This window comes from Giraffa tippelskirchi, chromosome 1, assembly GCF_054371585.1.
Source record: "Giraffa tippelskirchi isolate mGirTip1 chromosome 1, T2T-mGirTip1v1.2.pri, whole genome shotgun sequence".
Classification (NCBI taxonomy): domain Eukaryota; kingdom Metazoa; phylum Chordata; class Mammalia; order Artiodactyla; family Giraffidae; genus Giraffa; species Giraffa tippelskirchi.
This window is the reverse complement of record NC_137275.1, coordinates 202,889,871-202,904,228: the sequence shown is the minus strand read 5'-3', so window position 1 is coordinate 202,904,228 and position 14,358 is coordinate 202,889,871. Positions and strand designations below refer to the sequence as shown.

The window sequence follows — 14,358 nt, the reverse complement described above, 5'->3', positions numbered from 1 at the left end:
TCGAACCTGGGCCCCTTGCATTGGGACCTCGGAGTCTCAGTCACTGGACCACCATAAATTGAATTATAGTTGATTTACAATGTTGTGCTAGTTTCAGGTATACAGCAGTGTGATTCAGTTTATATATATATATATATACATACATATGTATATACATATATATATATATACATACATATGTATATACGTATATATATATACACACACATATATATAGTTACAAATAAATGTTCTTTTTCAGATTATTTTATCTTATAGGTTATTACAAGATTTTGAGAATAGTTCCCTGTGCTGTGTAGTAGGTCCTTGTTGGCTCTCTATGTCATATATAGTTAGTATGTATATGTTAACCCCAAAGTCCTAATTTATCCTTCTCCTTTGGTAAGTGTAAGTTTGTTACTTATATCTATGAGTCTATTTCTGCTTTGTAAATAAGTCCATTTGTATCATTTTTTGGATCTCACATATAAGTGATATCATATGATATTTGTATTTCTCTGTCTGGCTTATTTCATTTAGTATAGTAATCTCTAGGTTCATCTACTTTGCTGCAAATGGTATTATTTCCTTCTTTTATGGCTGAGCAATATTCCATTGTATATGTATACCACATCTTCTTTATCCATTCAGGGTGTGGAGAAAAAGGAACCCTTCTACACTGTTAGTATGTATTAATCTAACATCACTGTTAGAATGTATTAATAAATTGGTACAGCCACTATGGAGAACAATATGGAGATTCCTTAAACAACTAAAAATAGAGCTAACATATAATTCAGGAATCCCATTCCTGAGCATATATCTGAAAAAAATTAGAGCTCCAATATATACATGCACGCCAATGTTCATAGCAGCACTATTTACAATAGCCAAGACATGGAAACAATCAAAATGTCTGACGGCAGATGAATCAATTTTACTGTTTCAGCAGTTGCAGTTAAATATTATTTTATTTGCAACCTAAAGTGTCATGTGTAACTGTGTATTTTTTATCTGAAAGAGAAGGAAAATGAGGACCTTGCTTTCTAAATTTTAAAATATATGATCTATATTCTATAAGAAAAAAAAATGTGTGGCATTAAATTCTGGATAAAAGTGGTGAGATATTCAAGGAGTATCAAGGTTCTACCATCTAGAAAAAAGATAAAGAACCCTTCCTCCCCTTTCACCCCCACGTCTCTTCTACCCTACCTGATAAAAAAAAAGGAAGGGGGAGAAACAAAAATGTAAAAGTTACCAACAGTAACCAAATGAGAAGAGAAGCCCTTAACGGTATGAACTTAGAAAAGCGCTGGCTCATCCACAAAACAGAACTTTGAGAGTGTCATGATGAGGTCATGTCCCCACCTTCCAGAAACTACATCTGTGAGTCTACAAAATCCTGCCAATTCTCACTGAAATCTTGAGAGAAGTAAAAAGGACTGTTTATTCTTAGCTTTCCCCAATTTTGACCAAGAAGTAGTGAAAATAGTTGCTGTGGAGATGAGGGTAAAAAGAAAAATGTCAGCAATCTGGTATGACTCTGTCACCCATGTGAAGAGCTGGGGAACTGAGCAAATGCCCAAAAGTGCTCCCCAAAGAGTTAACTCTCCCTTCTTCCTCTGCCAAGGAGGATTGCACATGCTTGCTCAGTCGTGTCTGACTCTCTGTGACCCCGAGGACTGTAGCCCACCAGGCTCCTCTGTCCATGGCATTCTCCAGGCAAGAATACTGGAGTGGGTGCCTCCTCCAGGGGAGCTTCCCTCATTTCCTGCATCTCCTGCATTGGCAGGTAGATTCTTTACCACTAGTGCCACCTAGGAAGTCCCAAGGAGGAGTGAACCCTCATATATTTATCATGTGGGACGTGGGAGAGAGGAGCCCAGTTAGTACAACACAACTCCAGCTAAACATCCCCACCTTCCCTGTGCAAAGCCTATAGTAAAACAGGCATTAAGTGAATAAATATTAATATTTATTATTCATATCAATAATAATATTTTATTATTAATATCAAACTATCAATATTACCCAGAAAGAGGAAAGAAAAAGATTCTGATACAAGATTCAAGGAGCTATCTCTCACAAGTGTCCTAAGTCACTGCAGTCAGGTCTGACTCTTCGCAACCGCATGGACTGTAGCCCTCCAGGTTCCTCTGTCCATGGGATTCTCCATGCAAGAATACTGGAGTGGGTTGCCATGTCCTCCTCCATGAGATCTTCCTTACCCAGGGACTGAACTCATGTCTCTTATGTCTCCTGCACTGGCAGACTGGTTCTTTACCACTAGCGCCACCTGGGAAGCCAGTCTGGCACAAAGAAGCAGAACAAAATGAAGGGTTGCCAGCATGGGCAAAACAATGAACTAGTAACAATGCCAAGAAGATAAAGAATCAGAATAAAAGTTGAAGGATGCAAGATGAAGAATCAGAATGGTTTGGAATTCTCAACAGCAACACTAGAAGCAAAAAAGCAATAGAATAATAACTTTAAAATGTGAAGAGAAGTCATTTTTGAACTACTATTTGAACTACTATTTTCTATATAATCTAAACCATCAATCAAATTTGACAGTAGAAGCATTTTGGATATGGAAGGTCTTTAAAATACCTATTTCCAATTCCTTATCTGGGATTCACATCCCCGTTGGCGGTCAGCTAGAGTTCTAACCACTTTGGAGGCCACCACTACATGGCTTATCTTATCAGTGTTAAGATACCCACCCCAGGTATTGATAATTACCATAAGAGACATTAAATATAGAGATATATGACTGCCTAAAGTATTTTAGAGACATGCATCGCTCTTGAAGATGAATTGTGCTGTATCTCCTTGTTATTATGTTTATTTTGTTTTATTATGTTTCTTTATTTAAATAAATATCTATGTAGAAGATTATGTTCCACCAAAATGATGCAGTGAACTAAGGGAGAAAAAAACATGGAATATAAAAAATATGGACTCAGAGATAGAAGAAACGTGAAAAGAAGCACAAAGCAGAATCAGAGCAAATGAATCCTTGAGAAACTGCAGCCACAAGTTGACCATAGAAAGAAAGAAAGTGAAGTCGCTCAGTCATGTCCGACTCTTTGCAACCCCATGGACTGTAAGCTACCATGCTCCTCTGTCTGTGGGATTTTCCAGGCAAGAGTACTCGAGTGGGTTGCCATTTCCTTCTCCAGAGGATCTTCCCAACCCAGGGATCAAACCCAGGTCTCCTGCATTGTAGGCAGACGATTTACCATCTGAGCCAGCAGGGAAGTCCAAGTTGACCATAATGGTGCCCAAATTTCCAGTCTAGCTTCACATTCCCTAGGTGGTCCCTAAAGACATGAGCTGCGAATTTCCCTTAAATTGTTGACATACTAGTTGCACTCCAGACTGCTGACAGAAGCAAAGGCGAATTCTCTCTGAAAACAAAAACAGACAAACAAACATACTTTCACCCTGGGCCTCAACTAATTTCCATAAATAACTTTTTAAGGACAAGGAGTGGCTCACAGTCCAGTGTAACTAAGTACAACTAAAAAAGCCAGGCACTGTAACACTCAGACAATATAAGTATATATTCAAGACTTCATAAGGTGGAATTAACACAGCAAAACCATATATATAAATATATTTAGTTTTTAAAGAAATGAAAAATAAAGAATCTATAAGGAAGAGGAGACTTAAAAAAAAGTAACTGCGTCTGGAGTCTGTAGGACCCTTTGGGTACAGGGCTTTGTTAGGAAGGCTTCCATCAGCATATAATCATAGCTAAGATTTATTTCCATGAAAAGCTAAAAAAGCATAGTCAGCAAAGGGAATGACACATGCAGTGAAGGAAGAAAGAAAGATTGGAAGAAACGCGTTGACTTTTAGGAAGATTTTTTTTTCTAGGTATTTGCGTGATGATTTTATTTTTTTTAATTTTATCTATTTATTTTTGGCTGCACAGAGTCTTTGTTGCTACATGCAAGCTTTCTCCAGTCGCTACAAGCTGAGGCTGCTCTCTAGTTGAGGTCCACTGGCTTCTCGTATCGGCCCTGGCTCTAGCTCGCACAGGCTTGGTAGTTGTGGTGCATGGTTTAGTTGCCCTTCCTCCCCGTCCCCAGGTGGACTCTTCCCAGACCAAGGATCAAACTCAGGTCCCCTGCACTGGCAGATGGATTCTTAACCACTGGAAAACCAGGGATGTTGATGATTTTAACATTTTTTTAAGAAATCATTAAAGGATGCTAATTAACTTTTAAGATGACTCAAAGGTGGGAAGGACTGCAGCAGTGCTAAAAGGTAGCTTAGAGATGGATGGAAAACCTCATCTTATCTCCCATAAGCGTTATCTAAAGACACTGTAATCTTAGTAAAAACAAGACAGATTCTGTAGCCTCTGTTTAGACAACAATGGCTATTTCCTTGGCTATCTGCAGGAAAATTAAGTCCAGTGGTTAACAAATAAAACCATAATAAAAATCCTTCACTTGAGTTAAAAATTTAGTGGTAAAAATAAATGGAAGAGAATGTTCCAGTGGAAAAGTCTGAGGGGTCCCACTGGAGTCTAAAGGCCTCCTATTAATGTTTTTCTCCATGGCAACTTTAATTTAACACCCTATATATTTTATTTTATTGATATTTTGGTCCAGCTTTTTAAAACAGGCAGTGGTAGCCAGAGTTACCAGGGCAGCCAGGGTCTGGAAGCTGTTTTACGGGAAGATTCTAAAGAGGGCTAACAGAAAAAAAAGTGGGGGGAGAGGGGCTGGGTGGGGGAGAGAAGAACCAGGTAGGTGTTTTTAAACCATTTTAAAGACTACAGAGAAAGATGAAACTTTATTTAATGAAACGTCAGAACTGCTTGTGGGTAAGAGGAAGCAAGTTTAACTCACTGTAAAGAACTTTGTAATAATTAAAGCCCTCAGACAACTGACCTGTTGGACAGGCTGGGCTCACCCAAAGGTGAGCTGTAAAATCTGATGTTCGCTTATGTCAGGAGACCACCCGGGAGGACGACATGGGCCTTCTGATCACCAGTCAGCAGGAGAGTCTTGGGTTGGTGATTAGGAATAGACCACACTGTGAACAAGATTCTCTTCCCAAACAATTGCACCGCAAATGGGCGTTACCCTGAGTGCCTGTTGGTCCTTGGAAGAATCACGCAGCAGGCGGGACAGGTGGCCAGGGGATCCACTTGTTGGCCATGCCCCCTTTTTGCATATGAAGCCCCCTCGTCTGGGCTTTCTGCGCCCGGGGAGTTGGGACCGAGCGCCCACCTGGCTCCCTTCCCTTCTCCCCTCCGGCCTCCTGCCTCTCAGGCCGACCCCTCGAGCCGGATTCCGGTGCGCTCTGGCCGCCGATCCCCTGCGCTGGGCGCTGGGGGCGCACCGGGCACACGGGGCGCACGGGCGAGGGCGGGCCTGGGGCAGCGGGGCGCGGCAGCTGGGAGGAAGTTCAGGGCCTGCCAGGGCGCGTTAAGGAAGTTGCCCAAAATAAGGAAGCGTCGTGCACTGGGCGACTGAGGTGACTCCGGCGATTGGAGCAGCGAGGAGGAGCGGGTGGCCCGGCGCTGTGCCTGAGTTGCCCCCGCGATCTCGCCGGTCCGGTTCTCGGAGCCCCGCGCCCCGCCCTCGCCTCACCTGGCACAGGTAGGTGTGGCCGCGCGATCCCTCCGCTTTGGCTGGCGGGCTAGGGAAGGCGGCGTGGGAGGGGAGAAGGCGCCGAGAGAGGGAAAGATGTGGCCCTTCCTCCTTGGCCCGCACAAGACCTGTGCGCCCAGGCACACCCGGGCAGGTACGCTCAGGGCCTTCCTGCTTTGAAAATCGGAGGGAACATTTGATGAAATATTTCGATTGAGAGTTAGTCGGTTGTGCCAGCTTTTCTCCTAAACCTAATTAGTGTCTCTTGGGCTCCGGTTTCTGTACGGGAAGCCAGGGGCTGGGCCTGGGGGCCTGGGGGTCTGGGTGCTGTGCGATGGGGCGCCCAAACTCCAGGTGCTGCCGCGTGCGCAGCAAGTGCGGAAGCTGCTGGGTCCTGGGAGACTAGCTGGAATCCGCAGGCACAAGAAACTCGATGTCGGGTCTCGGAAAGAACATATTTTCGTTCGGCCATTTACAGAAGTCACTGGAAAATTCCACTGAATTTATGGAAGTGACTCAATGTAGAGATGTTCATACGCATGCAAAGGTTTTATTTATACTTTTACTACAGAAAGAGCAGTTGTATAAAAACATGACAGTTTTTCTTCCTTCACATTCTCATGGTAAAATAACTTAATTAGCCAGTGAATGACTTGAAGAGCGGAAAGTTTGGTGTAGTAAAATGCGATTGTGAGTTAAATATTTTTTTGCACTGTGGCAGTATGGCTTTAAAGGGCTTCCCCTGTGGCTCAGCGGTAAAGAATCTGCCTGCAATGCAGGAGACGCGGATTGGATCCCTGTATTAGGAAGATCTCCTGGAGTAGGAAATGGGGTCGTCAGTATTCTTGCCTGGAGACTCCGCATGGACAGAGGAGCCTGACGGGCTACATCTCATGGGGTCGCAAAGAGTCAGACACGACTGAAGCGACTTCACGCATGCATGCACGGCTTCAAAACTTTAAACCTAACCTACATAATGATACAAAGGCGATTCATTTTTTGGTTTGTTTGAATATCAAGAACTAAAAAGACAACCATTGGGGAAGTTAGAGTTTGAATCTTTGGCCGTTTGCGGTGCAGTTGCTTGGCAAAGAGACTCTCCTTCTTTGTGCAGTATATTCATGGGAACCAACCCAAGACACTCCTTCTGACTGGTGACGAGCTGGCCCTTGCCATCTTGCCAGGTGGCCTTTGGAAACCGGATTGCAGATTATTTTAATGAGTTTGCCTGACTCCGTCAAAGATTCCCATTGATCCAAATAAAACTGTTGGCTAGGGTTGTTCTTTTTCTTAAACCCTAGAGGTAGTTCAGTATGTAGTTAAAAGACTTGGAGATATCTCACATCTGAATCTTTCTGTTAAAAAAAAGCGGGGGGGTGGGGGTGGATGATGGAGAATTCCTGAAAGAAGTGGAATTGATTCTAGCATGTGTTTTCTTTGTTGTAGTAAGAACAAATTCCTTGGTGTTACTCAGGCAACATTTTCATTAGATGCAACTAAATTCGTTGATGTGCACACCTCTCTCCCGTCCCCAGATATGTTTGTCTTTGAACTAAAAGGTTTAAATACTTGTAAAGTATTAGATTTTTTAAGTGAAAAATCTTGTCTACTAAAATTATTTTATCAAATTGTTTTGTTTTATCTACACTGAACTTTTGCTTTGATCTGTTTAGAGAAATGTTGCAGTAAGATAGAAACTTTATATTTCTTTATTTTACTTTTATATAAATAAAAAATGTATTCTTAGTATTTAGAGTGCTTCAATATGTAGGATTTTAGGAATCATCTAAATAACTATAATGTTCTTAATGTTTTAATCCAGGAATAAAAATGAGGTGTTTATTTTAGCTCTTTACCTTTCCTGAGGGCTAAAATTGTCAGAAAGTTCATTTTATCACTAGATTTGCATTTCAGAAACCATTCACCTTAGCCTTCTTTAGGTTCGTATTAATTGTTTTAAGTGCAGGTTTGATTTCTCTGTTTTTAAATCAAAGACTTCTTAATAGAATGTAACTTCTGCAGCACATAGCATATCCATAATCATTATCCAAAACCCTGTGCCAAGATAATGTTTTGGAATTCAAGATTTCTCGGAATTTAGAATTCAAATTTAGAATATGAGTTTCAGCCTTGAGAAATCCATTTCTCAGAATTTAGAAAGGTATGCATGCAAACTGACGCCATATATTGCACACCACTCCAACACAGCCTGGGCAGCATGCTGTAATCCCACGTGTTAATATTTCTGCACCGATAGTGTGAAAAGTCTCACTAAGTGGAATAAAGAGAGGCTACAAATAACTGTGTGCCAGTTCAGGGCAAGTGTTGTTACTTATGAGGTTCCCTACAAAACTCACCAAAAACCTTGTTTTTCAGAGCTTTGTGGAATTAGGGCTAAGGAACTGAGTCTGTGTTAGACTTCATGGAGCTACTGTTTGCTTTGAAAGCAACTTGCATTTCAAAACTTGTTGCCCAAGTCACACTTTCCAGTAATTAGACAAGTAGTTCCCCCGCCTTTACAGAAAGTTTACTTCCCTGAATTTTCAATGATAATCAAAATACAGATCCTCCAAGTGAGAATAGGATGTTTCTTCCTTACTTATAGACTTTTCAACAGCAAAGTTTCTGCCACTCTAATTTTAAAAAAAGAATGCAGTAGTTACTTAAAGAAGAGGTATTATCACCCTTCACAACTGCAGCCTGTCCTTGGAAGAAATATTGCTTCCTGTTCACTATGTTCTATCTGTCTCCGTTATCTGTGCCTAAGGAATGGCCCAGTATTTTGTACAGTCTAAGCTACTGTTTGCTTTCTCAGCTTTCCACCATATAGATTTTTTTCTGATTCCCCAAGTCACCCTTCGCCCGGCCCAACAATTTCTTCCACTTCTGGACTGATTTAGCAGTAAATGAGTGGAGAGAAAATTAGGAACTTAGGCCAGTGAGTGAAATTTTTTTTAAAAATGTATATATGCTGAACATTGCTTTTCTTTTAAAGCAACTGAAATCAAAAGCCAGAGTCTTAAAGAGAGACTGGAATTATATATTAGAATTATTAATTATATCTCACCATCTTACCTTCTACTTTGGAACTGAACAAGTTGGGTTTGCTTTTTTCTTTCAGAACAAAAGAGGATTTTTTCCTTTCTCTTTAAAAGTGGGTGAAAAACAGGGATTGTGGGAAGATTTAAAAAACTCAGCTGATTGGATTTTAAAGGAAAAGCTTTATTCATTCATTGTGGCTTTGCATCAGCAGGAATATTTTCTATTAGCTTAGAATATTTTCTGGCAAAATGTTAGCTTGTATCAATTTTATTTTTTTAAGAATTAATTATGTAAGTTTTGCCCTATGAATCCTGAAAGGTGTTTAAATTGGAATCTTAAATGTAGTCAAATTTAGCCACTGCCAAAGACACCAATAGAAGGAAGAATATTTAATTTCTATTACAGTAGGTTTAACAAATCAAAAAGGACTCTATCTTGATTCTTTTATTTCTGGGAAATTATGTATCTATTTTTGGTGGCTGCCAAAGGCTGAAGATAGGAAGAGAAAGGTGAAGATGGTATAACACCTCAATTACCAAGGAGGGGGTGTACTGAAAACTTATGATGGACTGTTTCTGGTAAGTAGCATCCTCTGTCCTGAGGGTACCTGGCTCTGACACTGGAATCCTAGCTCCTGTTTCTGGAGAAGGCAGTACCTCTCAGTGCTGTGCTGGAGCCCTGGAGGGGAGCACAGATTTGAGAGAACATTGGGCTTCCAGATTGGCACGCTATGTGTGAGATATTTGATCTGAGCAGAGGCTGGGCAGACAGCAGGATTGACAAGGAGAGTGTAGGGCTGATGTCAGGTAAGTGAGGCTTAGGCCTGGATACAGTCAGCGGCGGCAGTGTAAAACGATGGAAGAGGGCTGAGCGCCAAATTTTAGGAAAAGTCACCATTTACACATTGGTTTCTTTAGTTATACTCAGTGAGACTACAAAGAGCGTTTGAATGTGCAACAATTAACCTTCTACTTTCCCACTCCACCTTCTGTCTTAAATGTTAAATCTTCATGCTGTTCTGGTCAGTCTGACAGTTTATTAAATCTATCCATTTCTGTTCAGTTGCCATGGAAATGTTTTGGTGCAACCAGAGTTAATCTTTTTATTTAATTTAATTTTATAACAATTCCTTCCCATCCTCTAGTACTGTTCCCCAAAAGCAATCTTTTAATATTTTTAGCTATTTCTTCTAGAATTTTCCTTCTTATTTTCTGATGCTATGCTCACTTGCTTTATATATATATATATATATCAGTTTAGACAATGCTGACTTCCTATTCTGAGAAGTAAGCACATGGCAGTCCTAGGATAATTATTATTACTACCCAAGATAATCTTTCAGTGTGCTTCCCCGATTGATGGCTCAAGGGGTAAAGAATCCGCCTCCAGTGCAGGAGGCACAGGAGACATGGGTTCAATCCCTGGGTCGGGAAGTTCCCCTGGAGGGGGAAATGGCAACCCACTTCAGTATTCTTGCCTGGAAAATTCCATAAATAGAGGAGCCTGGCAGGCTACAGTCCAAGGGGTCACAAAGACTCAGACCCTACTGAACACATGATGAATGGATGGCTGGAACCTTAACCTAGGGTTAAAATGCTATTTGGTATTTACCTTGTGATTTTGTTTACTAATAAAGCATGTTGTATAGTATAGTTCCATTTTCTTTCTTGTACCTCAAACTGTTTTTCATGGGGTAAATTCTTGTTTCATTTTTGTGTTTTCTCAGTTGGTCCTGTGCCTGTGATGGTTCGCTCCCCAACTCTCTGACATGAAGCTAAACTGCACCCCCACCTCCCAACTCGGACTCAATTTCCTACTGAGTCAAATATACCAAGCACTCTATGAGTTCCATTTCTTTCTTTTTCTGGAAACCTCTGCCTCTTTGCATCAGTCTGACAGTTTCTTTTCAGTCTTGCTATGCACCTATTAATAACTGAAGCATATTTGGGGGTGTTCGTTAGCTAAATATATTTTCTGCAAGTTGCTGTCCTGTATGCATTTTGGAGTTTTAACATAACTCTTATCAACATTCATGTACCTTTTAAATCCATTGTCATAATTGTTGAAAACATTTCCCCCAAACTTTTGATTTCTATGGTTATTTGCTTATTTATATAATTTATTACTTTTTGTAGTTTTTTGAAACCTTTATACTTTCTCAGGTCGAGGCGTATTCTGAATCATGCTTAGTGAAAGATTATTCTTAGCTCCAATTTAGCAATTAGCATCTACATTTTAAATCAGTCTCAGTGTCACCTCTGTATTTGCTCTCACCCTGATGTTTTATTATTTCATTGATGGGAATACGTACTTTCCTGGGAATGGGAACTCCACAGATTTTAAAACTCAGATGACTTGCCTCAATTCTCTTGATTTCTGAAGCGGGTGCTATGCAATTTTAAATGATATTTCCTAGGAAGATTTCCTTGTTTAACTTTTCCTCGTTTCCTTATCCTTAGACAGAATAAGGTTAAGTAAGCAGGGTAATTGTCCTGGGCTTGTTCATGGCGGTTGTGCAGGTGGTACGCATGGTCAAGGCACATGTCACTGAACTCTCACACCCCTGTGATCATGGGATACATTGGTTCTTGGAGCATCTTGTATACTGGGGCTCCCCAGGTCTACTTTGGGAAAAAGCGGGTAACCTGCTGCCCCTTTACATGATCCTCAGGGTTTGCTTAGATGGAGGCAGAATGCTAGGATTATTTTCATCTCAAATGCTAAGAGTATTTGAATCACTTGATTGCCCTAATGCTTCAGTCACTGAATATTTTTAATCAACAGTGGCTGAGAGTAAGGGGGCTGAAGTCTCATTGGGTTCAAATCCCTCGATTTTCAAGCTACTCTTTCAGTCTTTGTAGATGGAAGGATTACAGGGGATTTCCTTGTGGTGCATGGTGGAGACAATGTGTGTAGTAATCGTACCTGGCCTGTGGTTAGAACTGGCATAACGGTCACAGTCTTTCCCAGGTGGGTAGCTCTGGGAGTCTGCCCTGTAGTCTTGGCAAGAGAATAATAATAGCAGTCCCAGATAGGTCACAGATGAGTAAGTACTGTCTCTGAAGTTTTTTTCTCTGACCTCCAAGGTGGGAGAACGTTCTATCATTTTCTTTTTGAAAAATGTTGACTTGCATAACTGATGTCTGAGTACATACCCATTGGTGAAGAATCCAGATATGACAGGTGACCCTGGAACCCTCCTTGACCACCACCCTTAGCCCCAGCCCACCCCAACTGAGGGAGGGCAGCTTGATGTATAGTGTTCTAATCTATTGTCCTGTGCATTCATGCGTGTATATATGCTTGTGTATTTTTAGGAGATATAGTGTGTGTCTTCTTAATACCAGTGTCATCCTGCAACTAACTCTTTTAATCAACAGGTTTGGGGGAGCCCTTCCTATCAGTGATCCTTGTGTTTTATTCCAGAGCAGAAAATATGATTACTTATTGATAGACATTTAGGATTTTTCTCTATTTTTTGATATTATATACAAAGCTGCAGGGAATGCACTTTTTCTTTCATTCGTTCCCTCTATTTTACCCTTTTCATTGCATTTCATGGAACTGACAAGTTGATCATTTGCTCAAGAAAGATCTTCAGCCCTGTCCATCCTGTTTTTCAGTCCATCTATTGAGTCATTTGTATTTTAGCAAACAGGTGGGCAAGCAAGGAAGGAAGGTAGTTAATTCTTTATTTTTTAAGTGATCCTTCAGGCTCTTCCCAATACTTGTTTTTGTTACTGCTTCCAGCATGGACATTCTCTTCTTGCTTCATGAGCTCTATCTTCTTTGGCACCTACTCATCTGTTTGCCCATTTGGTTCCTTACCTTTGTGGGGTTAGCTTTTTTGTGTGTTAGGATGTGTGCTGGTCTTGTTTCAGAGATGCCCTCGGAGTTAGTTTTGAAGGCTGTGTATGTGGCATGGCCCTCTTTTTACCTGTCACCCATGAGATGGGTCTGGAGAAAGGAATGGCAATCCACTCCAGTATTCTTGCCTGGAGAATCCCAAGGGTAGAGGAGCCTGGCAGGCTACAATTCGTGGGGTCGCAAAGAGTCATACATGACTGAGCGACTAACACACACTCACATAAGATGGGAGGAGCGTGAGATGTGAGCAGGACAGGATGAGCCAGTAACCACGGTGTGGGGTGCAGGCACTCTCTGTTCTTCGCAGATGTGGCCATACTCTGCCTCTCCAAACGCACGTCTTTCCTGCAGAGGACCTTCTGTTGCTCTTAGGGGTGCCAGCAGCTGAGGAGTTGGAGAGGGTTTGGCTGCCTGCCTGCTTCCCACTCTGCTTCTCCCCCACCTCACCCACCCCATCCCACCCAGGCTTTGTCATTTTCAAGGCACCACGCCCTTGACTCTTTGCAGCCATCCCCAACTGCCTGCACTTAGGCTGTGGTTTCCTAAGTTTGAACCCATCTTTCTTTGAGTCCTTTGAGAGTAGTGAGAGTTTCCATTCCACTAGCAATCTGCTTCCTTTTCTCCCAGAATGGTTATGGATTTGTATTCTATATTATTGTTTTTAGTGCTGTTTCTTTTCTTTCTCTGCATTTTTAGCTGCTGTTTATACTTGAAGGGGAAGTCCAACACTTCCTTTTTTTTAGCCACACCAATCAGCTGATGGTCATAGCTGTAAAGGAAGTGACAGGGAGGAGGAGGAAGGGGAGCTCCCTAGAGCAGCTGTGAAAGGCAGACTTGGGGCTTCTTTCATCTTCCCTATTGCCCTGGGAGCTGGGCTAGCCCTTCCACAGCTTAGGCAGGAACTGTTTCTAGAGAGAGGGCTGCATTGTCAACTCTCTACTGATCATTAGGCAATTGCTAGGCCTGAATCATGTTTCTTAGAAGTGTAAGGATGCCTGGGATGTTAGAAGGGGGAGGGATCTTAGGGACCATCTAATTCAACCCCCTGAGAAGCAATGAGGCCCAGAAAGATGATGTCACTTGGACTTGTCCAGCCGCTAAGTGATGCTGCAGTGAGTTGCAACCTAAGACCCAGGTGTTTCTAATCCAGAATTAGACTCTCTATCCATTTCTCTAATGAGGATCCTAAAGGGACCTGCTGTCATGCCCGGTGCTAAGAAGATTTAAGGTCCTATCAGTGGAGGCAGCCAGAGGGCAGAAGCCCAGTTTGACATGTCGATTTCACTCTTTTACCAGAAGACTTAGAAAACTTGTTACCTTCATAGTTTGTGTTGAAAAATTAAGCACATTCAGTAGGAAGAGGACAAAAAATTCCTGAATCCGTGAGAGGTTAATGTGGGAATGTCTGATGCTTTTGCACATGTTGCTATCCAACTGAGATTGAGCTGACTTTCAAATCTACCACCCAGAGTGAACTAAAGTAATGTGAGAAGCTTTAAGTAAGGTTTAAAAGGATACTCTGAGCCTTTGTCTGCTCAGATATCAGGCTGATATCTCTGCCACTGTCCCCACACAGGATAGAATCACTGCTCTCTGCACATGTTATTGTTGAGAGGGTTGGGAGGGGGCGTACACGGGGTCCTGAAGATTAGAATGGAGCAGGAGATAAAGGAAAGTTTCAAATGAAGTTCTGTTCCATGGTGGAAATATTTGTGATGCTGGTGAGATTTCAATGGTTTCAGTCAAAGGAAGTCAGGGTGACAACTGCAGGGGAAGGATGCCTTCTAGAAAGAAAATAGAAAAGTCATGTATGTTTCCCCAAGAAGCCAATACCTGCAAAAATATGTGCAAGATATTC

At 41.7% G+C, this 14,358-nt stretch overlaps 1 protein-coding gene and 1 long non-coding RNA gene across 5 annotated transcripts in view; one reads left to right on the top strand and one right to left on the bottom strand.

Moving 5' to 3' along the window:
- LOC145538884 (uncharacterized) overlaps positions 1 to 5,323 on the bottom strand; it is a 50,796-nt gene extending 45,473 nt beyond the window's left edge. The window contains exon 1 of the long non-coding RNA XR_014077309.1: positions 4,887 to 5,323. This is a non-coding gene — a long non-coding RNA (uncharacterized LOC145538884). The remainder of the gene's footprint in view (positions 1 to 4,886) is intronic.
- A 149-nt stretch (positions 5,324 to 5,472) lies between these two features.
- The window catches only part of SYK (spleen associated tyrosine kinase), a 106,387-nt gene continuing 97,501 nt past the window's right edge, over positions 5,473 to 14,358 (top strand). For all 4 annotated transcript variants that reach the window (XM_081571726.1, XM_081571714.1, XM_081571737.1 and 1 more), the window contains exon 1: positions 5,473 to 5,600. The gene's annotated coding sequence lies outside the window, so the exon portion shown is untranslated. The remainder of the gene's footprint in view (positions 5,601 to 14,358) is intronic.